Source organism: Kogia breviceps, chromosome 5 (genome assembly GCF_026419965.1).
Source record: "Kogia breviceps isolate mKogBre1 chromosome 5, mKogBre1 haplotype 1, whole genome shotgun sequence".
Taxonomy (NCBI): Eukaryota; Metazoa; Chordata; class Mammalia; order Artiodactyla; family Physeteridae; genus Kogia; species Kogia breviceps.
The window spans coordinates 11,834,898-11,857,308 of record NC_081314.1 but is presented as its reverse complement, the minus strand read 5'-3'; the positions used below and the strand labels follow the sequence as shown (position 1 = coordinate 11,857,308).

The window sequence follows — 22,411 nt, the reverse complement described above, 5'->3', positions numbered from 1 at the left end:
CCTCCTTGCTCCCTGAATAGGTAGAGAAAATGGCTACAGAAGCATTTGGCAGGATTCTTACATAAGCCCCGTTTCTTCCCCAGTTCACACTATTTTAATTCCTTCATCCAAGCTGTTTAAAGTCTTGATCAGCTTTGTTTCATACTCAATAGAATAAGAATTTCATTCCGTAAAAGCTTACAGATGACAAAGGTCAGTGATTAAAGTAAAAAAAAAAAACACAAGCAACACTGATTGCTTCATCTTAGTTAACTATCTCAGACTCAAAGATCAACAGATGCTTTCATATAAATATGACTTCCCCATGCTAGTAAATGCCATGATTTTTTTTTCCTATAATAAGAAGTATTTCAGTGTTATTTGCCTTTTTTGTCAAACACGTACACACCCAATGTAGAAGCTGTAAGAGAGTAGTCACAAGAAGAGGCATATTTTGGCTTTGACATGGTTGCATTCTAATTGCTGGAAGCTTATCTGAAGTGTGAACATCAGAAGCTCTAAAGCCACAGTCTAAGAAGCTGATAGCAAAAAATGCAATTAAATTTTTAAGCATGCTCACGGAGATAGCTGCTGTAGAACGCCTTTTTTGTTCTGCTTTGTTGCATACAATCTCTATTTATCCCATGATCAGAAAATGATCAAAATGTGATGCCACGTCTGTAACCCTGAGTATAAGTAAGCTTTCTATGAAACCACTGAAACATTCCCAGCCAAGAAAAACATTTTGAACTGAATTAGTTAGGACTGTCCCTGTATGAATAATGACTATTTGTATAAATGTATCGATAAACTCTATGGAGGGCAGTTCAAAGCTACGAGACTCATCCACTCACACAGTGAGTGTAGATGCAAAAAGGTAGAGGTCTCAGGATGGAGCCCTGGGGCATTCCAATGTCACTGGGTCTCCAAGATGAGGTCAAACCACCACAGAGGCTGTGAGTCAGTTAAGTAGGAGGCAGCCAGAAGGATGTGGTGCTCCAAAGGCTGATGAGGAGAGAGGGTGAAGGAGGAAAGGCCGATTGGCTGAGTTAAGTGCTGCTGCTGAGTCAGGAAGATGAGGACTGAGAAATGACCAGAGGTCACCAGTGACTCGGACATGGCTGTTTTGGTGCAGCAGTAGGGACAAAGCCTGCTAAGAGAAGGATCGAGAGAACATGGAGTGCGAGGAATTAGTGATAATGAACGTAGACAAGCTTTTCCAGGAATTTAGCTGGAAAGATGAACAGAGTAATAGGAGGGTAGCTGTAGCTGGAAGGGGATGTGAGGGCCAGACAGGAATCTTAAATGGGCTGTATTAAGGCATGTTTGCTGGCCAGCGGGAATAGTTCTGTAGAGAGGGCGAAACTGAAGTCAAAGAGAGGGAGAATTGCTGGAGAAATGTTGTTGAGCAGGCCAGGGGAGATTTGATCTGAGACAGCGATGGAGGGGGCAGCCTTAGACGGCAGCGCAGACGGTCGGCCCAGTGAGAGGAAGGAAGGCAGATGCAGGTAGGTTAGTACACAAGGTTGTGATGGCATGTGAAACTTTTCTTCTGATTGCTTTGCTTTTCTCAGTGAAATAGGAAACAAGGTCATCAGCAGCAGGAGTGGATGTGAGAGGAGCTACTGGGAGTTTGAGAAAAGAAGAGTAGGTGTGTAAATGGATGAGGGAAATGTAGCAGGGCTGCCGTGAGTGTTGAGGGTCCACTTGAAGTAAGTGAATTAAAAGTGAGTCCTGGGCTTCCCTGGTGGCGCAGTGGTTGAGAATCCGCCTGCCAATGCAGGGGACGTGGGTTCGTGCCCCGGTCCGGGAAGATCCCACATGCCACGGAGCTGCTGGGCCCGTGAACCATGGCCACAGAGCCTGTGCGTCCTGAGCCTGTGCTCCACAATGGGAGAGGCCACAGCAGTGAGAGGCCCGCGTACAGCAAAATAAAATAAAATAAAATAAAATAAAATAAAATAAAATAAAATAAAACAAAAGTGAGTCCTTTCTACTGTATGACCCAGCAGTTCCACTCCTGGGTATATATCCGAAAAAAACTAAACACTAATTCAAAGATACATGCACCCCAATGTTCTTAACAGTATTATCTACAATTGCCAAGATACGGAAGCAACCTAAGTGTCCATCAACAGACGAATGGATAAAGAAGATGCAGTACATATAAATACAATGGAATACTACTCAGCCATAAAAAAGAATGAAATGTTGCCATTTGCAACAACATGGATGGACTTGGAGGGCATTAGGCTAAGTGAAGTAAGTCAGACAAAGACAAATACTATATGATAGTATTTGATATCACTTATATGTGGAATCTAAAAAGTACAACAAAGTAGTGAACAAAATGAAACAGGCTCACAGATATAGAGAGTAAACCACAGTGGGGAGGGGGCAGGGAGGAAGGGCAAGATAGGGGTAGGGGAGTAAGAGGTACAAACTATTATGTGCAAAATAAACAAGCCACAAGGATAGAGTGTACAACACAGAGAATGTAGCTAATAATTTATAATAACTATAAATGGAGTGTAACCTTTAAAAATTGTGAATCACTATGTTGTACTCCTGTAACTTATATAATCTTGTACATCAATGACACTTCATTAAAAAGGAAAAAAGGGCTTCCCTGGTGGCGCAGTGGTTGAGAATCCACCTGCCGATGCAGGGGATACGGGTTCGTGCCCCGGTCCGGGAGGATCCCACATGCCGCGGAGCGGCTGGGCCCGTGAGCCATGGCCGCTGAGCCTGCGCGTCCGGAGCCTGTGCTCTGCAACGGGAGAGGCCACAACAGTGAGAGGCCCACGTACCACCAAAAAATAAAAAAATAAAAAAATTTTAAAAATAAAAAAAATAAAAAGGAAAAAAAAAAGTGAGTCCTCTCTGCACGGTTTCGTTCTTTTTCTCCCCAGCCACGTTCAGCTCCCTGGGTGGAGGTGCAGAGTGGCTGGAGCTGGATTTAAGCAGTGCTGGGCGGGGAGGTTGGGAGGTGGAGGGGTGTTTGCAAAGTGAGGACTCTAGTCGGGGAGAGGACGTAGGCAGGAGAATGACCATAATGGTGGAGCAGGGAATCCAAGCTGGGTTATAAGCATAGAAATCAGGACTCAGCAGGGTGAGGGCAGTAACAACCTAGATCATGGTAGAGGCAAGGACGACGACAATGGAAGTGGGTGGCTGAGGAGCGATGGAGGAGAGGAAGCTGAAGACCCAAGGGGATCACTGCTGAAGACAGTGACCCTGAGCCAGGGGCTAACATTGACAAGAAAGGAGGGAGACTGTCCTGGAGTCTTTGGATGACTGTGACATAGGGCATCCCAGTCTTGTTTTATTCCATTCACCATAGTTCTCTGACACTGAGAAAACGGGTTGACTGTGGTCAAGCTGTTGAAATGGAATCCAAGCCTTGGATACTCATTCCCAATGGGATAAATCTTTCCTTCTCCAACATTCCTTATTTGGTCTCGATGCAATGAAAAGTTGAAATTTCTCTGAGAAGGAGACACAGATATATCAGCAGCAGAAAATGGGTTCCATCATATAACTTTCAACACAAAACCCAACAACCGTGACAAAAACTCTTTGGAAGGAAGGTTTCAGGGGAGATCTGTACCCATTGTGGGTCTATTGGAACCACAGACGAATGCCATCTCACACTGAAGGCCAAAGAGAAATTCTACTGCAAGTGAGATGCACACTGCATCAAACCCTTTCGCTGTAACACAACAGCTGTTCTTCATATTTATATGAGAAACCAAGATTTTCTGATGCTCTGTGAGGTGAACTTTGCTAAGAGTTCCTGGATTATCATTCTAAAGGACTTTGGAAAGCATATTCTCTGAAGATGACCTTCTACTTGAAGAATCTACGTGATTTTTCTTTGTTAGGGATATAAAAAAAATATAGAAAGAAACAGAGTAATATAACACACACCTGGGTACTAACCAGCCAGAATTGATTATTGTTAACATTCTGTCGACACGTTTTTTAAAGTCTCCTTTAAAAAGTAAATACATAATTTCAGATAAAGCGAGTTTTCCCTTGTCCTCATTCATAGCCGCATTCTCCCTCCTTTCTCCGAAGCAACCACTGTCACAAATTTAGTGCGTTTTCTTCTGTGCCATGCAAAATACTTTTATATACATGTATATGTATCCATGCAAAATACATAGTTATGTTTTTGTGTCCGTTTTCCCTGAAAGATGGAGCTCTAGAAGGTGAGGATCCCCCCCTGCCTTGTTCACTGCTGCATCCCCATCTTCTGGACAGCACGTGGCCCCAAGTAAAGGTGCATCATAAAGATTTATTAAATGAATGAATCCATCAAGAGCTAAATGGACACCGGCTTCTTTGCACAAATTCTGGACAAGGCACCTTCTGGGTGGCTCTGCCTCTTGGGTTTTAATCTCATATTCCACCAAGCAGCGAAACTCCAGAAAGCCCCTCTCCTCTCTACGTCATTCTTTACCAAAAATAGAAGACACATATCTTTGGGGAAACTTTATATCTCATATCTTCCGTAAATGCTAACACTTAAAATGCAGAAACTCAAGTAAGTTACTTTTTTGGGGTAGCAAATGAGACAAGGCTACTGAGTTGCTGAGATTCTATTGACTAAGGGATTTATTATCTGCCTGTAGAAAAATAATTCTGTGCTTGTGATTTTCCCTATCAGTAGCCGAGTCCTGTGTGGGCCAAAGCCCAGCACTGCAACAGTGACCTCAGCTCACCCCACAGCCCCTGGGGTGTCCTTATGGTCACAGGCAAGCATGCCAAGTCGCTGGATGCCAACGCCAGGGTTGCTGCCAGAGAATGAACGGGGAATTGCATTCTGAGCTGGTCATTTGCATTTTCAGGATACTATGAGCAAATGCAAATAGAAGCCAGCTTCTTTTGTGTGGAGGAATAGATTTCGGTAGAAGTGGGAAGGCTCCTTTGTGTCTGTATCTTTTCTTCCCCCAACGCATCATTTACTAATTTGAACAAAAAGATCTGTTTCTGCAGCCTGTCTGATATTTTTTTAAAAGCCCTCGTTTTAATCTTCTTAGATTTTCTTCTTCCTCAAATAGACCTTTCGGAAAGCGTGTTCTAAAATGCAGGCCAAATAAAATAAAATAAAATAAAATAAAACGCAGGCCACATTTTATTTACAGCAAGTTCAAGAGGTACGGCAGCTCTGTGTCAACTCACTTACATCTCCAAATGTAATCCAGAGAAATGTATGTACAAATTACGCACAAATATTTGGCTAGGCTTCAAGAGGGGGATAAATCAGAAGCTTCAAGATCTTATTCATGTGTCTCTTCTATTTATTTATTTTATTTTTTTTGGCAGTGCCATGTTGCTTGGATCTTAGTTCCCCGACTAGGGATGGAACCTGTGGCCCCTGCAATGGAAGTGAGGCATCCTAACCACTGGACCACCAGGAATTCCCATCGTCTGTGTCTATTTAAATACTCCTCTTTTTAAAGATGGAATCTTATAGGGCTTCCCCGGTGGCGCAGTGGTTGAGAATCTGCCTGCTAATGCAGGGGACACGGATTCAAGCCCTGGTCTGGGAAGATCCCACATGCCACGGAGCAACTAGGCCCGTGAGCCACAATTACTGAGCCTGCGCGTCTGGAGCCTGTGCTCCGAAACAAGAGAGGCCGCGATAGTGAGAGGCCCGCGCACCGCGATGAAGAGTGGCCCCCGCTTGCCACAACTGGAGAAAGCCCTCGCACAGAAACGAAGACCCAACACAGCAAAAATAAATAAATTTTTTTTTAAAAGATGGAATCTTATAAACATTTGGAAAATAAGACGTACATTTTGATTCATGGAAATAACGTGATGTTTTGAAAAAAAAAAATTTTTTTTTTTTTTTGGTTAGGGTTTTTACCAAAGGAAAACCCTTTACACCCTTACGTCTGGAAGGAGGGTGGAAACCCCCAACTACCTCAAGTCCAGCCCATGAGAACCAGTGGAGATGAGGTTACACTCCTCTGCTGAAAACTGTGCAAAGCTTTCCCAGTATGGCAGGAATAAAATCCTCACTGTACCTATAATCACACACTTAAGTAGTGTATAAAAGGTGCTGGTATTTTTCTAAGCCCTTTACACATATTATTCCACTTAATTGCAGCAACCCTATGAAGTTGATATTAGCCCAGTTTTACAGTTTACAGGAAAGGAAACTGAAACAATGAGAGGTTTAAGGTCCTGTATGATATGGCCCCTGACTATCTCTCCAACCTCATCATTCCCTGTCATGCAACAATCTGGCTGTTCAAGGAATCCTCCAAGCTGGTTCTCCACCTCAGGGCCTTTGCACAGTCTGGCCCCTCTGCTCGGTGCACTCTCCTCCCTGGTATTCCCAAGTCTGCCTCTACCTACCTCATTATTTAACTCTCAGCTCAAGTGTCACCTTTCCAGAGGGGTCTCTCCCGAGCCCTTCAGTTGCTTTAGATCATGTTGACCATTTAACCGTGTTATTTCTTTACAGATTATTTATCATCTGTCTCTTCACCAGAATGTACCATCCAGAGATCAGAGGTTGCCCACAGCTAGTTCAATACTTGGCTATTACAGGAGTTCAAAACGTAGTTATTGAACAAATGATTGGAATCCTTATAATCTTAATTTTTAAAAAAACAGTGCAGACCACAGCTCCTATTACTGGCACATAAGTTTATATAACAATGTAAACTAACTAACAGGTATGAGGCAAGCAGTAGTGGCACCCTTCTGAAAAGGAAGAAACAGCTCAGAGTGGTTAAGATGACTTACAGCCACCCAGCAAGTCAGCGGCAGAGCCCAGGTGTCCTGACTTCTACCCGACTGTGTTTCCCATGGCCTGACCATGGCAGAAGCTGAGGAGATGCTCACTGATCTCGGTTCCTTTCCCCAGGCACACAGAAAGTTGACATGCTCCAGCCTGCACTGCAGTTAGGTTGGGGCCAGGTGCCTGGGTCCTGGCCAGTAGGATGCAGGTGAAGTGAGGTATCCACGTCCAGGCCGAGCCATAAAAGTCCTCTGCACAATCCTTTCGGAGTTCTCTTTTTGCTCTAAGGAGGGGACTCAACAGAGGAAACAGGAAGGTTCTAGGAGATGGCAGAGCCACACAGGAGCGAATGCTCAAAGGAGAGCTGCCCGGGACAGCCATGCAACTGCACTGGACTGTGACATGAGCAAGAAATTACCCTTCGGTCAGACTCACAAACATAGAGAACAGACTTGTGGTTGCCAAAGGGGAGGTGGGGTGGGGGAACGATGGATTGAGAGTTTGGGGTTAGCAGATGCAAACTAGTATATACAGGATGGATAAACAACAAGGTCCTCCTATATAGCACAGGGAACTATATTCAATAGCCTGTGATAAACCATAATGGAAAAGAATATGAAAGAGAATGTGTATATATATGTATAACTGAATCACTTTGCTGTACAGCAGAAATTAAACAACATTGTAAATAACTACACCTGAATAAAATAAAGAAAAAAAAAAGAAAGAAGTAACCGTTTGGGGCTTCCCTGGTGGCGCAGTGGTTAAGAATCCGCCAGCAAATGCAGGGGACACGGGTTGGAGCCCTGGTCCGGGAAGATCCCACATGCCGCAGAGCAACTAGGCCTGTGTGCTGTAACTACTGAGCCTGGGCTCTAGAGCTCAAGAACTACAACTACTGAGCCCACGTGTCACAACTACTGAAGCCCACGCACCTAGAGCCCGTGCTCCGCAACAAGAGAAGCCACCGCAATGAGAAGCCCGCGCACCGCAATGAAGAGTAGCCCCCACTTGGCACAACTAGAGAAAGCCCGCGCGCAGCAACAAAGACCCAATGCAGCCAAAAATAAATAAATAAAATGAATAAATTTATAAAAGAAATAACCGTTTGTTGTGTCCGGCCATTGAGATTTGGGGGGTTGTTTGGTACAGCTTTACACTTTGGGTTAATTATCCTGATTGACACATGGATGGTGACACGTGCCAGTTGTCCTGACCCAGCAGCTCGGTGACAGGCAACTGTGGAGATATCTTTGTTGTTTTTTTGTGCCTATCAGTTCCATATGAATCAGCATTGTAATATGGCCACCAAAAAGCGGACACGGACGGTCTCAGGCTGTGTGAATAGCAGGGGAGGTGACAGACGATTTGAAGCAGTCTGAAAAGAGTGAATTCAGAGGCATCACCGAGGTACGTGCTGTAAGTTCAATGGCTCCTGCAAAGTCTAATTGGCTCTTCTGGCACCACCGTCGTGACCCCTGACTCCTTTATCTGTGGCTGGACAGCGAAGGTGAGAAGACAGCAGCCATGGGCACTGCTCCAGATGGGAAAAGAAATGGGTCTTCTGACGGAAGACCTGGCTGTGAAATGAACAAGGAGCTGGTCATGCATCCTAAGCCTGAGGGTGAAGATGGAAAAACCAGAGAGGAGAAAGTGGCTCCTGCAGGGCCACTCAAGTCTGCCACGGGAGAATGCAGAAGGGAAAAATGTGAAAGCACAAAAAAGCAGCACCCAGGGCAACAGGGGCTCTGAGGAAAGTCCAGCCAGGATGGCGAGACAGGCAACTGGGCAAAAAGCTACTCGTTTAGGTTTTGCCTGGGGGAGGAGAAAAAGTCAGGTTTAAATGTAGAGTATTCTGTAGAGCTGATTCACTTTGTTACAAAGCAGAAACTAACACACCATTGTAAAGGAATTATACTCCAATAAAGATGTTAAAAAATATATATATAAATAACATAAATAGAAATTTTTTTAAATGTAGAGTATTCCTTTTTTTAAAACTCTGAATGAAGTAATTTTATTTATTTTTACTTTTTACTGAATTATAACTGATTTACAATGTTGTGTTAGTTTCAGGTGTGCGGCAAAGTGATTCAGTTATATATATATATATTTATTTATTTATACCTATTCTTTTTCAGATTCTTTTCCATTAAAGTTATTACAAAATATTGACTATAGTTCCCTGTGCTATACAGTAGGTTCTTGTTGTTTACCATTTTTATATATAGTAGTGTGTGTATGTTAATCCCAAACTCCTAATTTATTCCTCTCTCCCTTCCCCTTTGGTAGCCATTAGTTTGTTTTCTGTGTCTGTGGATCTATTTCTGTTTTGTTTATAAGTTCATTTGTATCTTTTTTTTTAAGATTCTACATACAAGTGATATCATATGGTATTTGCCTTTCTCTGTCTGACTTACTTCACTTAGGATATTCTCTAGGCCCATCCATGTTGCTGCAAATGGCTATATATCATCCTTTGTTATGGCTGAGTATTATCCCATTGTATATATGTACCACATCTTCTTTATCCATTCCTCTGTGGACGGACATTTAGGTGGCTTCCATGGCTTGGCTATTGTCAATAGTGCTGCAATGAACATTGGGGTGCATGCATCTTTTCAAATTATGGTTTTCTCTGGATATATGCCCAGGAATGGGACTGCAGGATCATATGGTAGCTCTATGTTTAATTTTTTAAGGAACCTCCATACCACTCACATCTTTTCGCAGATGTGCCTCTTCTGCTTTTCCTGTGGCTCATGGTATCACTGGGACCCTACCGTAGATGTAAGTGATGAGAAATCTTCTGGGCAAGTTATGCGTTCGTCATCACTTTTCCTGAGAACTGGAAATTCACTACTTAATTTTTCACTACACATGAACTGTCTTTTTAGCTATTTGTTCTTGAAAGGGTTTACTGCAAAATAAAAAAGCATTACCCAACAAAAAAATAAAAAAGCACTACCATACAATAAAATATTGATTTATAAAATAAAGAGCTGCAGATTTATACCAAGCCATAAAGAACGAAACCACTCTAGCAAGAGCACTCAGACTGTTTTACAGCAGGACAGCTCAGCCTCCTTTCCCCAGCATATATTTCACGTACAATGAACCTACACTTCCCATGTCGTCCATTGAACCAGCCAGCTGGTAGCCTGGTGGCTTCGTGTGTCTCACTGGTCACAGCACCAACCACAGCACTGGTGCCACCTGGCTTCTGGGACCAGAAGCATCAAACACTCATCCCTCTACCACCCAAGACTGGAAGGAGTGCCTGACCTAGTGGCTAAAGCCCAAGCTATTTCACGTGATTAGTGGGTGTCTTGAATGCTGTCCTTAAAAGGTCTTAGCTGTGCTGGGAAAAGAGAGACAAGTTCGCACTGGTTGTCTTTCACATTTAACGAGGTGCTGAAGAGAGATCTCTGCCTACTGCATAAGCGTACGATGCCCTTCCAGACAAGACCACGGCAGAAGATGGAAGCGCAAAGGGAAGCTCTACCAAACCCATCTTGCATTATTTTAAAGCATCAGGAGTAATCTTTCTTTTAAAACAATAAAAAGTCCATGACAAATGGCAAATCACATGAGATGCCCTGAGTGACAGGTACACATCGGAACTGTCCAGGACAAATGAGGACGCCTGGCTATCCTGGCCGCAGGGCATCCGGGTCCCTCCTCTAAAATTGGAAGCTGCCCCAGTAAAAACCATAGGTTGACTAAATGAAGAGCTGCTGAATGGACAAAAGGATGACAGAATGGCTTCCTGTTACCTGCAGAATGAACTCCAAACTCCTTGCAGTAACGCTGTGTGAGGCCCACCCCTCTGACATTCTGGTCTCATCTTTACCCAGCCCTTTGTATCTTGGGCTCGGATCTCCCCATCCTCGAAAACAGCCAGCCCCTTTCCGTTCCCACCTCTGTGAGATCCCATGCGTAACGCCTGCCTGGAATCTTCTCTCCCCATCCCAGTCTATCGACTGCCACCCCGATTTCAAAGTGTGGGCCAAATGCACCTTCTCTAGGAACCCACCAGCCTCCCACTGCTTGACCAATGTCCACACTCAGGGGGATGTTATCTCCCCTCTTTCCGCTCTCTTTTGGTAGATCCCTCAGCATCTACGGGGCCCACAGGGGCCCACAGGGTCTGGGGTGTGTGCTCTGTCTCCAGGTGGACTGTGAACCTTTCAGGGGCAGGACTGCTCCATTCTGATTCATCTGAGTCTGAACCCACAGGCAGCTGGAATCCAGGCATCAAAAAAAATGCAGGAAAGGTGAGGATGGAGATGGGCAAGAGTTTTCTATCTTCATTTTAGTCTCAGATCTGCGAACAGTTTGGGGACTCTCTATGCCATCTATCATGCCATATGCCACCTATGCCATAAATAAGAGCAGCCGGCACAGTGACACCTATCCAGGTGGAGAAAACATCAACTCCGAGGGTCTCTGTGACACAGAACCTGGCAGTGCCTCCCTGGATCAAGTTAGGGCTCCATTAAGACATGTGAGAGAAGAAGAATGAAAAAACAACCCCCAACCCAAGCAGTCTGGTTTGCTATAATCTCTCAATCTGCATATGATGGATTATAACTTTTTTAAAGAAAGGATAGTCACTGCTCTTTCTTAGCTGTGTTTCATGATAAAAGACTGCAGATAGGTCATAGAATTAAATCTGGCCAATGTCTTCAACCTTCAAAAAATAGAACAAAGTACTTAAGTCATTTTAGGATATATTTTCAAGTCTCCAGAAGCTGTCAGCATGAGTTAATCCAGAATGGGATAAACATGATTGGTGGAGATTCATGGAGAAAAAGCATCTCTATCCTAAGCCACTGGTCTGTGTCGTCTGACAGCTAGGCTTAAGGGTAACAGACATAGAAGCCAGGGTTGTTTTTTGCTAGCCAGGGGCCTTTGGGTCAGAACCCGTGTTTTCTCCTTAATGACATGTGGATGTAAATTTTTTGAAAGCTTTTATAGGATAGCGCTGATTTCTATGTGATGACCTAAGAAAAAAATCTGAAATGATATTTTCAAGAAAATCCTTTTGTAATCTGTGATATCATCTGAAAAATCTCTAATGGCCCAGGAACACAAAATTCTACTATTTTACTAGGAATGAAAGAGAAAGCCTTTCCCTTCTGGGATAAGAGAAGTCACAGGAAGGTAATAAACACATTTCAAGCAGAACAGATGCAAATGTGAGCATCCAATGTTCTCTTGAAGGAGTAAGAAACAGGGTTCATGTGGCCGCATTAGGTTGTTACAAGAAAGAACTCAAATTGTTGTGTTTTGTTGTTGTTGTTGTTGTTGTTTTTTGCGGTACGCGGGCCTCTCACTGTTGTGGCCTCTCCCGTTGCAGAGCACAGGCTCCGGACCCGCAGGCCCAGCGGCCATGGCTCACGGGCCCAGCCGCTGCGCGGCATGTGGGATCCTCCCAGACTGGGGCACGAATCCGTGTCCCCTGCATCGGCAGGTGGACTCTCAACCACTGGCCACCAGGGAAGCCCTCAAATTGTTTTTAAACCTAATTCTTTTATCCAAAAAAATCATGTCCATAGTTTATAACTTAAAATAGCACTATAAGGCTTTAACGGAAAATAACAGCCCTGCCCCTCTCCCCATCCCTGATTCCTCAGGGATAACCAATTTAACTCTTTTGACTGTTTTATCTGGCATTTACCTCCTTGCTTCTTAATAAAATGCTTGTGCTTCTATTTCTTGATTTATCCTTTTAAATCTTTATTTCTTTACTTACTACTATTTCCCCTCTTCCCCCATGAAAATTCTGATTAAATCAATATTTAGGATTTCCAGTACTATGACCACATAAATATTATTCACTGCTGAACTAAGTTGTTACATTTCTTGCACAATTTTTTGTTTTTCTTAGGGCTAATTTATTGCCTTGTTCTTTAAGCTTCCTTTGTTTTCCACGTGCTTGTCACTAAAACCCCTCTCAGTAATGGTCAGCCACGGGTGTTTTATCAGTTCCATTTTCCTCTTTGAAATATCCATTCTGGAGCCTTCCACTCTCCTGCCCTCTATCTCTCTGGTCTGGTCTGGTAACTCTCAAGTCTTGCTGCACAGCTGTTAGGCTGGGATTTTGCTTAGCCATTAACTCAGGAAATCCCCATGGAGCTCCTATGTCTTCTTTCTTGCTTGCTTTATTCCTTCATTTTTCTGGAGCTCATCCTCTTGTAGTTTTCTTACAAAGGGTATACAGAGATAGTTTCAGATCCTCCATTTCTAAAAACGTGTTGGGAATTCCCTGGCGGTCCAGTGGTTAGGGCTCAGCACTCTCACTGCCGAGGGCCTGAGTTCAATCCCTGGTCAAGGAACTAATATTCCACAAGCTGCATGGTGTGGCCAATAAAAAAACACACCCCAAAACAAAGAAACAAACAAAAAAAACACCTTAATTCTGTGCTCACATTTGTCTGACAGTTTGGCAGGGTATAGAATTATAGCTTAAAAATAATTTTCATTAGAATTTTAAAGGCATTGTTCCACTGACTTCTAGCTTCCAATAAACTAATGTTCCTTTCCCTTTCCACGTGATTTCCGCCCCCTCCAGAAGCTTGCAGGGTTTTCTCGACTAAGTTTAACAAAGATGTGCCTTGGTGTTTATCTTTTTCATTCATTGTGCTGAGTATTATTTCTTTGATAATTCCCTCCCCTTTGTATTCTCTGTTCTTTTTTTCTAGAACTCTCCCTAGTCAGATGGGGCTTCCTAGATCCTCTAATTTTCTTACCTTTTCTCTCTAATATTCTGCTTTCTGAGTGTCTTCTTCAAGTTTATCTTCCAGCCCTTCTATCAATTTAAAAATTAATTGAAATTAATTTTTCATGTCTACCAAATTATTAATTTCCAAGAGTGCTTAATTTTTTTCTTTTTTTTTTTTAAAAGCATCCTGCTTTTAGTTTACATGAACAATATCCTTTTTGATCTCTCTGAGGAGAACAATATTCATTTTGAAATTTTCTTCTGCCCTCTGCATTGTCTCTGTTTCCTTGGAGTTTTTTGGTTTCTGTCTGTTTGGGCTCCACTCTTTCAGGTAAGAGCCTTTCCTCAAATGTCTAGGAACCCTTGACTGAGGCGAGGCAGATGGGAAGCTCTGTGGCAGGGCTAGTCACCACAGCGTGACTGGGGACAGACTGGCTTTTTCCCAGGGTCTCCCAGAAGTCAGTGTCTGGAGGTCCTTCCCTTGGGGCTGTTCATTTTCGGTGAGATCCTTCAACGTCTTGTCCGAGGGGTAAAGACTTTGTTGCAGCTTTCATGAGAGAAGCAGAAGGAAAGGGGATTGGGAGGACCTCCCCAACAGCCTGGCCCCTTCTGCTGGACTTGCAGTTCCCAAGTCGGGAACCTCTCTGGTTCCCAGAGAAGAAGCCCTGCCACGATGGAGGACAACAGCAGAGGGAGGCAGCCCCCCTGCTGCTGGGAGTGGGGGGGGGGGGGACCTGAGAGGTTAACTGCTCCTAAAAGGCTTTCAAACATAACTCCAATTTATAACCTCCCCTGCTCTAATGCCTTCCAGGAAACCTGGTGCCTCCAATTCCGTGGCAGGGATTCCGTGGCACAAATCAGCTTGCTCCTGGGTGGCAGCGCCCCCTCCCCTCTGAAAGACACGATTTCATGCTCTCTCCTTTGCTAATTCAGTTACCATTGACCATCTGCTTTTTTATCCTCCAAAATTTTGTTGGTATCTCTCATGTACTTTTAGTACCATTCCAGTTCCCTTTGTCTTTGTGGGCTTAAATTTTTAAATTTCCTTACTGTAATTTTGGTGGGATCTTGAGAGGGGGCAGATATAAACACGTGTGTTTAATCTACCATGCTTAACCAGAGGTCACTAAGGTGATTTTTATTAAGAAGTAATAAGAATGATATGACACTATAGTCTTAGGTTACCTGTAAGAGTACGTTAGGTATAACATTATAAAATTATGTACAAGAGTACATTTAAAAAAGAAAAGCCAGATTCTATTAAGCACTTATCAAATACCAAGAATTATGCTACATGCTACGGAGTAGTGGTCCCCAATCTTTTTGGCACCAGGGACTGGTTTCGTGGAAGACAATTATTCCACAGACGGGGTGCAGGGGGATGGTTCAGGCGGTAACGCGAGCGAGCGGTGGGGAGCGGTAGGTGAAGCTTCGCTCGCTCCCCTGCCCGCCCCTCACCTCCTGCTGTGCGGCCAGTTCCTAACAGGCCACGGACCAGTACCTGTCCGTGGCCCAGGGTTTGGGGACCCCTGCTATGGAGGACTCAAAAGAACTAAAAGAGCTACGTTACCATTTTTCATGGCTTTATTCTAATGAATTCCTGTACCATAATTTACAGAAACAATTACATATTTTTCCGCTTTTAGTATGTTTCAAATTTTTCATTACTATAAATAATGCTATTATAATCACAATAATATAAGGCTTCTTGTGTGTAAGGGAATATTTCTGGAGCATGAATTTCTAGAAATGGATTTGCTGAGTCAAGGAGTATGGGCATTTTAGATGATTACAGACTAGACCCAGGAAAAGCTGAATTAATTCACAGTCCCATGTTTCACACCCTCAACTACACAGATGCTGTCAAGACATGTCAATCTGGTAGGCATAAAAAGGACATTCCGTTGTTGTTTTAATCTCACAGTGAGCTTCTGCAGCGGAAAGCTGGGTTCACTTAAGGTGGTGGGAGGAGAGGGAGGACGGCAGGGAGGAGAAGCTTCACTAAAGATGGCCTCGAGGCTTCAATCGCCGCAGGCACCATGCACATTAGAAGGACAGTGAGAAGGAGAGAAAGGTTTTGTGTTGTTTTGTTTTACAGGAAAGCAGGGTGGAGGGACAGAGGGTGTAATAAGTTTGCTTTGGGCAAGTTTAAGATATTAGAGATATATGTTTCAGTATCAAAAGGCAGCTGGAACCATGGCTGGAGGGAGGGGAACGAGTTTAAAAGGTGTAGTTCTAGACACAGAGAACAAAGGGGGAAAGGGGGTGGGAGGAACTGGGAGATTGAGATTGACATATACACACTATGGATACTATGTATAAAATAGATAACTAATGAGAAACTACTGTATAGCACAGGGAACTCTACTCAGGGCTCTGTGTGACCCAAATGGGAAGGAAGTCCAAAAAAGAGGGGCTATACGTATACGTACAGCTGATTCACTTCGCTGTACAGCAGAAACTGACATAGCAGTGTAAGGCCACTATACTCCAATCTAAAATAAAAAAGGTGTAGTTCTGTCAGGAAAGAGGACATGAAAAACTTTTACAAGAGAAAACACAATCTGAGGCCAGAGATGACTCTTACTGTAACCAGATGTCTCCCAAATGCGGAGCCATAAGGAGAGGGTAAGAGAGAAAGAGGGTGTGTGTGTGTGGCTCAGAGATGCCAGAAGCCACAACCCAAAGGGCACATCCTGGGGACGGCGGTGAGCAGCGTAAACAAAGGCGGCACCTCCATTATTTCCACAGCTGTCTTCCCAAGACCAGCAACCTAGCTAACTCTGCTTATAAATTCTCCTCCCCTCAGATCCCCACCCCGCAAGGAAACTTTTCAAAAGTGGTAAATGAAATTAAAAACAAAAGAAGAATGGATAAACTAACGTGCTATTTAAGAAAAAACCTCAGGATTCCCAAAGGAGAGTTTAGTCAGCAGGAGAAAAGACACTGAATCCTTCTGTTCACATGGTGTGACATTTAAATTAAACATTCTGTGACAGCACATTTAGGAAAAATCATAAAAAGAAGACACTCGTGGATGGGGAGAACAAAATTGGAGAGAAGCTCAGAACAAACTCACTAGTTCAGACCGCTTGTCACTGGCACAGATGGCTTGATGAGTCACGGCAGGACAGGGGTCATCACGCTCAAACGTGGCCCGGCACGGTGTTCCCCTCCACCTCCGTGCTGTCCCCTGTCTGTTCTTGTCTCTTCAACTGCAAACCTTGGGCTTATTCATAAAATGAGAAGACCCGAGTTTCACCAAGCGCCCTTTCCTCAAAGCCCCTGGCTGCCCTAGAGTGTGGGCTGATGTTGAAGGGAGGTGTTATCTTGTGGGTTTTCAATTCAAGAAAATGATTCTTGTTTTTGGCTGCACAGCACGCTGTATCTTAGTTCCCTGACCAGGGATCAAACCCGCGCCCCCCCCTGCAGTGGAAGCGTGGAGTCCTAACCACTGGACAGCCAAGGAAGTCCAAGAAAGTGATTCTTAAAACCAAAGTCCTATAATGCCAGACACGGCAGTTCTGCTTGTATCACTCCCCACTTGGCCACAAGTGTCAGGTAGGGTCTTGGTGTTTCCTTGATATCTCAGACCCCATTCAGGCCAAAATGGTCCAATCCTAAAACACTTAAAAAAAAAAAAAAAACTTCACTGAGGTAAAACTTACAAACCATACAACTCATTTATTTTAAGTGTACATTTCAAATTTTTAGTAAATTTTTACAGTTGGGCAGCTGTCATCACAATCCAATTTTTTATATATAAATCTTTTTTTACTTTTTAATTTAATTTGATTTTTAATTAAAAAAATTTTTTTGGCCGTGCCACATGACTTGCGGGATCTCAGTTCCCAGACCAGGGATTGAACCCGGGCCACAGCAGTGAAAGCACCAAATCCTAACCACTGGACCACCAGGAAACTCCCTCACAATACAATTTCCGAACACTTCCATCACTCCTCAAGCCCATTCAGTCATTCCTCATTCTCATGCCCAGCCTCAGACAACCACTAATCTCTATAGATTTGCTTTTTTCCAGATATTTCATATCAATGGAATTACATAACATGTGGTCTTCTGCATCTGGCTTCTCTCACTTAGCATAGCGTCTTTGAAGTTCATCCATGTTGTAGCATGAATTAGTACTTCATTCCTTTTTATGGGTAAGTAATATTCCATTGTATGACATAACACATATTATTTATCCACTCATTGGTTGATGTATATTTGAGATGTACTTACTTTTTGGCTACTGTTAACAATGCTTTTATGAACATATTTGTGCAAAATTTTATGTGGATGTGTGTTTTCATTTTTCTTGCACCTGAGAGTGCAATTTCTGGATCATATAGTAAATGTCTAACTTTAAAAGAATCTGTTTTCTAAAGTGCTGCACTATTTTACATTCTTACCAACAGTGTACAAAAGTTAAAATTTCTCCACATCTTCAACAACACTTGTTATTATTCTGTTTTTTTATGATAGTCATCCTAGTGGAGGTGAAGTGGTATCTCATTGTGGTTTGGGGCTGCATTTCCCTAATGACTAATGATGCTGAACATCTCTTCATGCACTTATTGGCTATTCATATATCTTCTTTGGTGGAATGTCCATTCAAATCTTTTGCCCATTATTGTTTTTTGGTTTTTTTTAAATTGTCAACCCTAATTTCAAATTACAAACAGAAAGAAAAGCATCAAAACTTAACTCATAATAAAGATGAGCATCTGAGTCTCACCGCAAAATCTGGTTTCGCACATCGATTTCATGCCAAGAGGGGCAAGGCACCCCTAACAAGTTTGTTTGATGAAGTTGCTCTCCACAAAAGAACTGTGAGTTGACAACAGTATCCTTCAAAGAATGCATTGGTTAAGAACACTGGTTTCTCACTTCAATTTCTCAAGCCGCAACAATTTCTACAAAAGATGTTGGAAAAACTAGAAATCCACACAGAAAAATATGAAGCTTGACTCCCACCTCACAGCATACACAAATTAATTTGAGATGGGTCATAGACAAAAGTGCAAAAGCTAAGCCTACAAACTTCTAGAAGAAAATATAGAAGAGTATCTTTACAACCCTGGGTAGCAAGAAAGCACTAACTACAAGAGTAAAAACTGATAAATGGACTTCAAAAATTCTTAAATTTCTGGGCATCCAAAGAAACTCATAAATTGAGTAGATAAACCACAGATGGTAAGAAAATATTTGTAATACGTATATCTAACAAATAACTAATATTCAGAATAAATAGAGAACTCCTATAACTTAATGATAAAATACTAATAATCCAATAAGAAACATGGGCACAAGACTTGAACAGGCATTTCATAAAGAAAGACCAATATGCACATGAAACGCTTTCAACCTCATTAGTCATCAGGGAAATGCAAACTAAAATCACAATGAGACATTACTATACATCCTCTAGAATAACTAAAATTAGAAAGATTGATGATCATCTAAGGTTTATCTATGGTGCACACCTCAGTGGTGTATTGGTGCTGTTCCAGAGCTCATCACGTTTTCACTCCAAAAGACTCTGGACTAGAGATTCAACCAGGAAGACAAGATCCATCCTCACCCATCAGAACACAGGCACGAGTTCCCTCCACCAGGAAGCCTACACAACCTGCTGAACCAAACTTACCCACTGCGGGCAGACACCAAAAACAATGGGAACTATGAACCTGCACCCTGTGAAAAGGAGACCCCAAACACAGTAAGTTAAGCAAAATGAGAAGACAGAGAAATTCACAGCAGATGAAGGAGCAAGGTAAAAACCTACCAGACCAAACAAATGAAGAGGAAATAGGCAGTCTACCTGAAAAAGAATTCAGAGTAATAATAGTGAAGATGATCCAAAATCTTGGAAGTGGAATGGAGAAAGTACAACAAACATTTAACAAGGACGAAGAAGAACTAAAGAGCAAACAAACAATGATGAACAACATAGTAAACGAAATTAAAAATTCTCTAGAAGGAATCAATAGCACAATAACTGAGGCAGAAGAACGCAGAAGTGACCTGGAAGATAAAATAGAGGAAATAACTACCACAGAGCAGAATAAAGAAAAAAGAATGAAAAGAATTGAGGACAGTCTTAGAGACATCTGGGACAACATTTAAAGCACCAACATTCGAATTATAGGTGTCCCAGAAGAAGAAGAGAAAAAGAAAGGGACTGAGAAAATATTTGAAGAGATTATTGTTGAAAACTTCCCTAATATGGGAAAGGAAACAGTCAATCAAGTTCCGGAAGTACAGAGAGTCCCATACAGGATAAACCCAAGGAGAAACATGCCAAGACACATATTAATCAAACTATCAAAAATTAAATACAAAGAAAAATATTAAAAGCAGCAAGGGAAAAGCAACAAACAACATACAAGGGAATCCCCACAAGGTTAACATCTCATCTTTCAGCAGAAACTCTGCAAGCTGGAAGGGAGTGGCAGGACACATTTAAAGTGATGAAAGAGAAAAACCTACAACCAAGATTACTCTACCCAGCAAGGATCTCATTCAGATTTGATGGAGAAATTAAAACCTTCACAGACAAGCAAAGGCTAAGAGAATTCAGCACCACCAAACCAGCTTTACAACAAATGCTAAAGGAACTTCTCTAGGCAGGAAACACAAGAGAAGGAAAAGACCTACAATAACAAACCCAAAACAATTAAGAAAATGGTAATAGGAACACACATATCGATAACTACCTTAAATGTAAATGGATTAAATGCGCCTACCAAAAGACACAGGCTGGCTGAATGGATACAAAAACAAGACACATATATATGCTGTCTACAAAAGATCCACTTCAGACCTAGGGACACATACAGACTGAAAGTGAGGGGATGGAAAAAGATATTCCATGCAAATGGAGATCAAAAGAAAGCTGAAGTAGCAATTCTCATATCAGACAATAGACTTTAAAATAAAGATTATTACAAGAGACAAAGAAGGACACTACATATGATAAAAGGATTAATCTAGGAAGAAGATATAACAATTGTAAATATTTATGCACTCAATATAGGAGCACCTCAATACTTAAGGCAAATGCTAAGAGCCATAAAGGGGGAAATCGACAGTAACAAAATCATAGTAGGGGACTTTAACGTCTCACTTTCACCAAAGGACAGATCATCCAACATGAAAATAAATAAGGAAACAGATGCTTTAAATCACACATTAAACAAGATGGCCTTAAATGATATTTATAGGACATTCCATCCAAAAGCAATAGAATACACTTTCTTCTCAAGTGCTCATGGAATATTCTGCAGGATAGATCATATCTTGGGTCACAAATCAAGCCTTGGTAAGTAAGAAAATTGAAATCGTATCAAGTATCTCTTCTGACCACAATGCTATGAGACTAGATATCAATTAGAGGAGAAAATCTGTAAAAATTAAAAACACATGGAGGCTAAACTATACCCTACTAAATAACCAAGAGATCACCGAAGAAATCAAAGAGGAAATAAAAAAATATCTAGAAACATATGACAATGAAAACAGGATGACCCAAAACATATGGGATGCAGCAAAAGCAGTTCTAAGATGGAAGTTTGTAGCAATAAAATCCTACCTCAAGAAACATCTCAAATAAACAACCTAGCCTTACACCTAAAGCAACCAGAGAAAGAAGAAAAAACCCCCAAAGTTAGCAGAAGGAAAGAAATCATAAAGATCAGATCAGAAATAAATGAAAAAGAAATGAAGGAAATGATAGCTAAGATCAATAAAACTGAAAGCTGGTTCTTTGAGAAGATAAACAAAATTGATAAACCATTAGCCAGACTCATCAAGAAAAAAGGGAGAAGACTCAAATCAATAGAATTAGAAATGCAAAAGGAGAAGTAACAACTGACACTGTAGAAATACAAAGGATCATGAGAGATTACTACAAAAAACTGTATGCCAGTAAAATGGACAAACTGGAAGAAATGGACAAATTCTTAGAAAAGCACAACCTCCCGAGACTGAAACAGGAAGAAACAGAAAATATAAACAGACCAATGTCTCAAGCACTGAAATTGAAAATGTGATAAAAATCTTCCAACAAACAAAAGCCCAGGACCAGATGGAGTCACACGTGAATTCTATCAAACATTTAGAGAACAGCTAACACTTATCTTTCTCAAACTCTTCCAAAATATAGCAGAGGGAGGAACACTCCCAAACTCATTCTACAAGGCCACCATCACCCTGATACCAAAACCAGACAAAGATACTACAAAAAAAGAAAATAACACAATATCACTGATGAATATAGATGCAAAAATCCTCAACAAAATACTAGCAAACAGAATCCAACAACACATTAAAAGGATCATACACCATGACCAAGTGGGATTTATCCCAGGGATGCAAGGATTCTTCAATATATGCAAATGAATCAATGTGATACACCACATTAACAAACTGAAGAATGAAAACCATATGATCATCTCAATATATGCAGAAAAGCATTTGACAAAATTCAACAGCCATTTATGATAAAAACTCTCCCGAAAGTGGGCATAGAGGGAACCTACCTCAACATAATGAAGGCCATATATGACAAACCCGCAGCAAACATCATTCTCAATGGTGAAAAACTGAAAGCATTTCCTCTAAGATCAGGAACAAGACAAGGATGTCCACTCTCACCACTATTATTCAAAACAGTTTTGGAAGTCCTAGCTATGGCAATCAGAGAAGAAAAAGAAATAAAAGGAATACAAATTGGAAAAGAAGAAGTAAAACTGTCACTGTTTTCAGATAACATGATACTATACAGAGAGAATCCTAAACATGCCACCAGAAAACTACTAGAGCTAATCAATGAATTGGATAAAGTTGCAGGATACAAAATTAATGCACAGAAATCTCTTTGCAGTCCTATACACTAATGTTGAAAAATCTGAAAGAGAAATTAAGGAAACTCCCATTTACCA

At 41.9% G+C, this 22,411-nt stretch overlaps 1 protein-coding gene across 1 annotated transcript in view; it reads right to left on the bottom strand.

Annotated features, from left to right (window-relative positions):
- PCOLCE2 (procollagen C-endopeptidase enhancer 2) overlaps positions 1 to 22,411 on the bottom strand; it is a 75,955-nt gene that overhangs the window by 30,800 nt on the left and 22,744 nt on the right. The gene's annotated exons all lie outside the window — the stretch shown is intronic.